Here is an 8,295-nt window from a genome sequence, read left to right on the forward strand (position 1 = left end):
CGGGGAGAAAAGCCCGCGCGGCTTGTTAGCCACATCTTTATCCAGCTGTGGCCGGCCGATGACATCATCAGAAATGGCCGGTCGGCAGGAATAAAAATGACTGCCAGCGGAGCAACAGGAAGAGGGAAAGCAGACCCGAGGAGGGCATGGCCATGGGGACCCATCCCAGGAATCCCTCAGGGAGGAAGGAGCGCCAGATGAGGAGCCAGAGGAGGCTCCTGATGCTGATCCTGGCAGCGGCGGCAGGGAACGGCTCGACAGTGCAGGAGATGAGCCAGAAGCAGCCCCTGCAATCAACAAAGGCAGCAGTAACAGAGGAAGTAGAGAAGGGGATGTGAAGACCCACACCATAGCAGGGGTTGAGAAATGGGAGTGGCCGATACGAACAGAATAATCGGTGCAACGCCCGTAGGGCATCACACTGGGATTCAGTCCATAGGGACGTAGCCCACTCTAGGGTGAGAGATCGGGATCTCCAAACTCAAACAACCCGGGATGGGGTAAGCGAATCGGCCCCAAGAGCTGATACCCAGGACAGGAAAGGACTCGAGAGGCCCCACAGCTGTATGAGAAGGGAAGCGTGGCCAAGAAGACTGGGTGACCCATCAAGGTGGCATAAGGTTGGGGTGTAGGGGTGGTGGAGCCCCGCAAGTGACCGTCGGGCAGACCGTGTGCCGCAGAAGGACCTCGGGTAGCATCCCGCCACTGGGAAACATTCAAAGTCATGGCAGGCGAGATAGGGGAAGACTACTCGAGGAGTGAACATCTACTCGGCAATTTACGGGACTCTGTAAGGCGTACACCACTCATTGCTCGAACCAAGGCTGCATGTGACTGGGTGTTCGAGATCTGGTGGTCACAAATTGGTGCATTGGCCAGGAACCTGCGAGAAAACCCAGGCACGGAAGAATGAACCAATATGCAGCCAGCAGCCATGGCTCCTTCGAATTTGCTGAGCCAGAACTTACAAGCACTGACGCAGATCATGGATGCGCAACAGCAAATAATGGAGTGCCAATAGGATTGGTTACGGCATGGCCTCACGGCGTTCAAGATGCCAAAGATGACGAACGACGATGACCCAGAGGCCTACATCGAGGCCTTCGAGCATCACGCGATTATGACGGGTCTGGATAAAGGCTACTGGGCTAGCCAGCTTGGGGCCCTCATAGTAGGGAAGGCCCAAGCTGCATATAGGGCTCTTTCTCATGATGAAGCCTGGGACTATGAAGGGGTAAAAGCTGCTGTCCTCTACCAACTGGAGATTAACCCTGAGCATTATCGACACCTTTTTCGGGCCAAAAAAGGGGCAAAGGAGAGGCGGCCCTGGCTTCTGTTACAGCTACTGAGGGAACTGTTTGGCAAGGATTAATCTTGCAACCTGCAACTGTGACTCCCTGGTGGAGCAAACTGTGTTAGAACAATTTATTAACGATTTAGAGGAGAGGACCCAGCGCTGGGTGCATCAGCATTCGCCCACTACCGGTGAGGAAGCATTGAAATTGGCAGAAGCCTTTGCAGTCTCTGAGGTCCACTATCTGCGAGAAAAGCTTGTCCCAACCCCTATACTTACGACTGCCAGAGAGCCAGAGAGACGACAACTCAACCCTAGAGGCCCAGTTTGTGATGTGGTCTGCTTTCATTGTGGGAGGACAGGTCACTTCTCCGGGGAATGCCCGAATTGGGCATCTGAAGAGGTGGCACCCGGATAATCCACCACGTGGGATGATGGAAGGGCACAAAGAGCCCACGCAGACCGAGCCCATGGACTGCAGTTTTGGATTTGGCGGGGAAAGCGCTACATGGGGGATGACCGACGGTACGAGCCTGGGTTGGACGGCGCCCTGTCTGGGCCATCTTGGATTCTGGGTACACTCAGTCCTTAGTAAGGGCCAACCTGATAACAACCTGCTCTAACCCTAGGGCCGAGCCAGTGAGGGTTTCATGCCTTCATGGGGAGACTCAACAGATACAGCAGCAGTGGGTGAGCCTACGTGTCATGGAACACCGAGGGGAACTACTAGTCGGCCTGGCCTCTCACCTAGCATGCGATATACTGTTGGGGCAAGACTGGGCCCCACTGTATGACACTCTGGAAAGGATACGAGATGTTGAGACGGCACGAAGAACCTTGAAGATGCAAGGATGGCTGGGGGAGTCCGAAGGCAGCAGAGAGCCTGGGGATGACTTTGAGGTATTAGACCTCCAGGACATCGCCAGCAGTCAACAGTTTAGGGAGGCCCAAGAAAAAGATGTGGGGTTACAAGAACTATGAGCAATGGCAGTAGATGCCTCAACCCATCTGCAGACACCGACCACAGCAACCTCGTCCCAATTCAAGGTATGGTGACATCTCTTATATCGAATCCACCCTGGAGGGGCAGGGGAGGCTGATGGGGCACAGCTCGTGGTACCCTCTTGCTTCCGGCAGGCCGTATGGCGGCTTGCAGATGCCAACCCTACCGGGAGACATATGGGATGGGATAAGACGATCGCCAGAATATCCCGGTGGTTTTTTTGGCCAGGTTTAGGAGGGGACGTAGCTTGCCAATGCGCTGCATGTCCCGAGTGCCAAAAGGCGAGGGAGGACCGACCTCCAAGAGCCCCTCTCCGACCTGTGCCTGTGATTGACCTCCCCTTCTCAAGGATAGTGATAGATGTTATCGGACCGCTACCTCGCAGTAGTGAGGGCCATCAATACATCCTAGTATTTGTAGATTATGCCATGCGGTATCCCAACGCGGTTCCGTTAAGAGCAGTAATGGCCCCTTGGATCGCAGAGGAGCTGGTCAAATGGATAGCCAGAATGGGAGTCCCACATGAAATTTTGACAGATCAGGGCCGCAATTTTATGCCAGGAGTGTTATAAGGGGTGTGTCAAACATTGAGGATAAAGCAACTCCACACATCAGTATATCACCCCCAAGCGAATGGGCTGGTGGAGAGGCTCAATGGGTCCATAAAGAAAATATTACGTAGATGCATACAAAGGGACCCTCGGAAATGGGACCTACTTCTCCCGTTGGTCTTGTTTGTCCTTCGGGACACCCCTTCGGAGTCACTAAAATATTCACCCTTTGAATTAGTATTGGGTCATCGCCCTAGGGGCTTGTTGCAAATCCTCAGGGAGGAGTGGGAGCGCAACCCCACAACGACCCAAAATCCTTCTGCCTATAGGCAAGCGTTTCAACACCGAGTCCAACTAGCCAGGGAACTGGCCAGGAGTAATTTGCCGCAGGCACAACAGCTCCAAAAGGAAAGGTACAATGCCCATTCCAAGGAACGGGAGTTTAAACCTGGACAGAAGGTGCTGGTTTTATTGCCTACATCTACCAGAAAATTACTAACACAGCGGCAGGGACCCTTTGAAATACTCCGGAGGGTTGGGCCGGTGGATTACGAAGTCCATCGGCCTGGTCACCTTTGTACTAGGCAGATCTATCGTGTTAACCTCCTGCGAGAGTGGTGCCAACCCGAGGGCTGGGCCACCTTCACGGAAGAAGGGTCAGAAGACCTGGGGCCCCAAGGAAGTGATATGGACACCAGAACGGCAGGAGCGTTGGAAGAGATCTGCGTCGGACAGGAATTGATGGCAGCCCAAAAGAAGGAGGCGTGGGTCCTCCTCACAGAATTCAAAGACATATTCACAGAAGAGCCAGGATGGGTACAAGGAATGTATCACTCCATCCGCACGCCACCAGGATCGATACTACGAGATAGGTAGCGACCGATCCTGCATCACCTCACAGGAGAAATACATAAAGGGATTGAGAGGATGTTGGCGCTAGGGATTATATGACCATTGCGGAGCCCTTGGGGAATCTCCCTTGTACCTGTCCCTAAACCCGAAGGCTCCCTAAGGCTATGCATGGACTATCAACGACTAAACGATATAGCTATCTTTGATGCCTTTCCCATGCCCCATATCACCGAACTGGTTGAGCAGATCGGCTCTGCCAAGTTCATATCAACACTGGATTTAGCAAAGGGGTATTGGCAAATCCCAGTAACATCCTGGGATCAACCCAAAACCATATTCAGGACACCATGGGGGCTATACAAATTTGTGAGAATGCCGTTCGGACTACACGGAATGGCAGCGACTTTCCAACGCTTGATGGAATGCATCCTAGCCCCACAGGCGGAGTACGCTGCTGCTTATATCGATGACATTGTCATCTTTACGCAATCCTGGACCCAACACCAACAAGCCCTCGTCGCAGTACTGACGGAACTAAGAAAAACAGGCTTAACAGCAAACCCTCAGAAGTGTTCAATAGCACAAAAACAAACAAAGTATTTGGGGTTCCTTGTGGGACAAGGAACTATTAGACCGCTGGCTGATAAAGTACAGGCTGTCAACAAATTCCAAGCCCCACAAACTTACAAACAACTTCGGTCCTTTTTAGGCCTGACCAATTATTACCGCTGATTCGTCCTGCGATTTCCTGAGCTGGCAGCCCCACTGTCAGAGGCCCTAAAGGGACCCTGCAAAAAGGGTACAAAGTGGATGGGAGAAATGATGCGAAGCTTCCAGTTATCAAAAAAGGCCCTATGTGAGGACGTAGTTATACACATGCCTGATTTTGAAAAACCTTTTGTATTACAGACAAACGCTTCAGAAACCGCCATTGGGGCAGTATTAACACAAGAAAACACTGGGACGGAGCGGCCTGTGGCGTACACTAGCCAGAAATTACTACCAGCAGAGACAAGGTCCTCCACCATTGAGCGCAAGTGCTTAGCGATACGATGGGCAGTAGAACACTTCAGATATTATTTAATGGGAAGGGAGTTTACATTGGTAACAGACCAAGCACCCCTCAAGTGGCTTAGTTCCGCAAAGACAGATAATGCCTGCGTTACAAGATGGGCCCTGGTCCTTCAACCCTTTGTTTCAAATAATACCCCGGCCAGAGGTGAGCAATGTGACAGCAGATTTTTTATCCAGGTGCGACAGTGAACCCAAAAACGATACTGGGAAACAAGAGAAGCTGTCAGCACCAAACAAATCAGGTAGAATAACATACCTGAATAAACAGCCCCAAGGCAACTTGGGGGAGTGGGGTTATGTCCCAGGAAAGAATGTGGGGAAGGACCCCAAACTAAAAAGGAAAGTCCCAGGGAGCAGAATAAACAGGAAGGACAGGGAACAAACATAAAAGTTAAAACAAGTAAAAACTTACCTGCAGCAGGAGCCACAGCACAGCCAGAATGGGCAGAGAAGCCTGCACGGTTTGTTAGCCACATCTTTATCCAGCTGCAGCCAGCCAATGACGTCATCAGAAATCGCCAGCCGGAAGGAATAAAAATGACTGCCGGCGGAGCAACAGGGAGAGGGAGAGCGGACCCGAGGAGGGCAGAGCCACGGGACCCATCCCAGGAATCCCTCAGGGAGGAAGGAGCACCAGATGAGGAGCCAAAGGAGGCTCCTGACACTGATCCTGGAAGTGGCGGCAGGGAACGGCTCGATGGTGTGGAAGATGAGCCAGAAGCAGCCCCTGCAATCAACAAAGGCAGCAGTAACAGAGGAAGTAGAGAAGGAGACGTGAAGACCCACACCATAGCAGGAGTTGACAGATGGGAAGGGCCGACATGAATAGCATAATTGGTGCAGCGCCCGTAGGGTATCACGTTGGGATTCAGTCCGTAGGGACGTAGCCCACTCTAGGGCGAGAATAGGCTTTGCGATCAGGATCTCCAAACTGAAACAACCCGGGAAGGGGAAGCGAATCGGCCCCAAGAGCTGATACCCAGGACAGGAAGGGACTCGAGAGGCCCCACAGCTGTATGAGAAGGGGAGCGTGGCCAAGAAGACTGGCTGACCCATCAAGGTGGCATAAGGTCGGGGTGTAGGGGTGGCAGAGCCCTGCAAGTAACCGTCGGGCAGACCGCGTGCCGTAGAAGGACCTCAGGTAGTCATCCCTCCACTGGGAAACATTCAAAGTCGTGGCAGGTGAGATAGGGGAAGACTACTCGAGAAGTGAACATCTACTCGGCAATTCATGGGAGTCTGTAAGGCATACACCACCCATTGTTCGAACCAAGGCTGCACGTGACCGGGTGTTCAAGACCTGGTGGGGTCACAGTATTGTTGAAATTCAATCTTCCAGAGGACAAACTGTGGTCTAACAACTGATGGAGCCCCTGCGATGATAGGTAAGCACAATGGATTTGTCAGTTCACTGGTCAAGTCAGTGCCTCAGGATGTGATCACACATCACTGCATCATTCACCAGGAACAACTGTGTGCAAAGGCCCTGGAGATGAAACGTGATGGAAAAGGTTGTTTCTACAGTCAATTTCATAAGGTCAAAGGGGCTTAATCATAGACAGATCCAAGGATTTCTTGCTGAGGTAGGATCAGACCATGATGACGTTATTTACTTCTGCCAAGTTTGTCGGCTCAGCAGGGCAGCCACACTAGCCAGATTCTGTTCACTGCTTGACAAAATTAAAACCTTCATGACAAACAAAGGAAAAGATATCAGCTTCATGGATGATGATGCATGGCTGAATGACTTGGCATTCCTAGTTGACATCACCAAGTATCTTGCAGATTTGAATATAAAACTACAAGGGAAGGATCAATTTGTCAACAGGCTGTATGAACACATCCAATCCTTCATTCATAAGCTGGAAATGTTTCAGAAACAGTTGAATAAAAAGAATGTCACCCATTTCACAATACTATTAACAAGATGTGCTGAGACTGTAAACCATGACAAGTACTCTGCACTGATTGGCCGTCTGCTGGATGAATTCAAACGAAGATTTGCAGAGTTCAGGGAACACAGCGATGAGTTTAAGCTGTTTGCAGATCCATTTGGAACGGATGCCACCGATGCTCCTGACACGTTCCAAATGGAACTAATTGACATCCAAAATAATGGTGCCTTGAAGAGAGCTTTTGCAGAAGCTCTCTTCAAGGCACTGACATTGACCTACTGACCTGACCTACTGACATTTTATAGTCAATATGTTACATGGCGCTCTTTACAAAATCTATTGAATCTTGCACTTCGGTTGCACGTACTGCTGTGAACAGCTTTTCTCAAGAATGAAGAACATAAAAACAAAATCAAGATCACTTTTGACAGATGGACATTTATCTGGAATACTCCGCATCTCCACATCAAGTGTGCCAGCAGATATTGATAACTTGTGCAAGCAAAAACAATGCCAGGTATCACACTAAAGAAATCAGTGTTCATTGTAGTTTTCAGAAAGTTAATGAGTAGACTTGTACACATCATTGTTTTTACACTGTTTTTGTACACTTACAGTGTGGATTGGAGCATGCTTGTTTTCTTGAGACTTGACAACGGTTGTATTGCCACCTGTCTCTTTTTTTGCCTGGATAGTTCCTGTTGTAACAGAATGTCCCCAATTATGAAACTCACTGGATAACTGTGCTGTATGCTTGTTTAAGACTGAACAATATGTTCAAGAACAGAGCATGAATGATCTGGGCTCCAGCGTAAATTTGGAGGACGTAAAAATCTTTGTAAAAATACTGTCCAGTGTTTGAATTGTGTTTCCTTTTGTTTCTCTTTGTTGGGGATTGGGAGTTCAGCTTGTTAAAGATGTGTTACTAACAAGTTATTAATGCAATAAAAGTAAATCTTCTTGAAGATTATTCTCAAAAATGCCCATATTTTGTTGCTTTGATTAGTTTCCACTCTGGCTGATATCTTTTCCATTTTTAATCTTTCAACTTGCATTATGCTTCTTTCATTCATTGAGAAGTGAGTAAAAGTCAAGTGTTTGGTATTATTTCATTCTTGCTTTTATATTGTTTTTATTTTGGATTTTAAACCACATTTCCAGACCCATTTCATTGTCACTTCCTGCAACTTCACTGGTGTCAAAGGTCACGTGACATCACTTCCTGATATGATACCACTTCCTGTGAGGTCTCTGAATATGGACCCACTGGGTGATAAAAAGTGCGTGATCCGGCCCCACATTCAAAAAGGTTGGACACCCCTGGTTTAATGGCACTTTAAAAGGCATGCTACACCGTTGTGCTCAAGAAGAACCATGTAAATGGAACCTGTTAGTGCCACCTTTATTGTTTGCTGTGAGAGAAGTGTACTCTGTCCAAGTTTGCAGATGATATAAGCTATGGGGAGAAGTGGACACGCCGGAGGGCAGGGACAGCTGCAAGCAGACCTGGACAGGTTGGACAAGTGGGCAGAAAACAACAGAATGCAGTTCAACAAGGAGAAATGCAAAGTGCTGCACCTAGGGAGGAAAAATGTCCAGCACACCTACTGCCTAGGAAATGACCTG

Source organism: Alligator sinensis, unplaced genomic scaffold (genome assembly GCF_000455745.1).
Source record: "Alligator sinensis unplaced genomic scaffold, ASM45574v1 scaffold148_1, whole genome shotgun sequence".
Taxonomy (NCBI): Eukaryota; Metazoa; Chordata; order Crocodylia; family Alligatoridae; genus Alligator; species Alligator sinensis.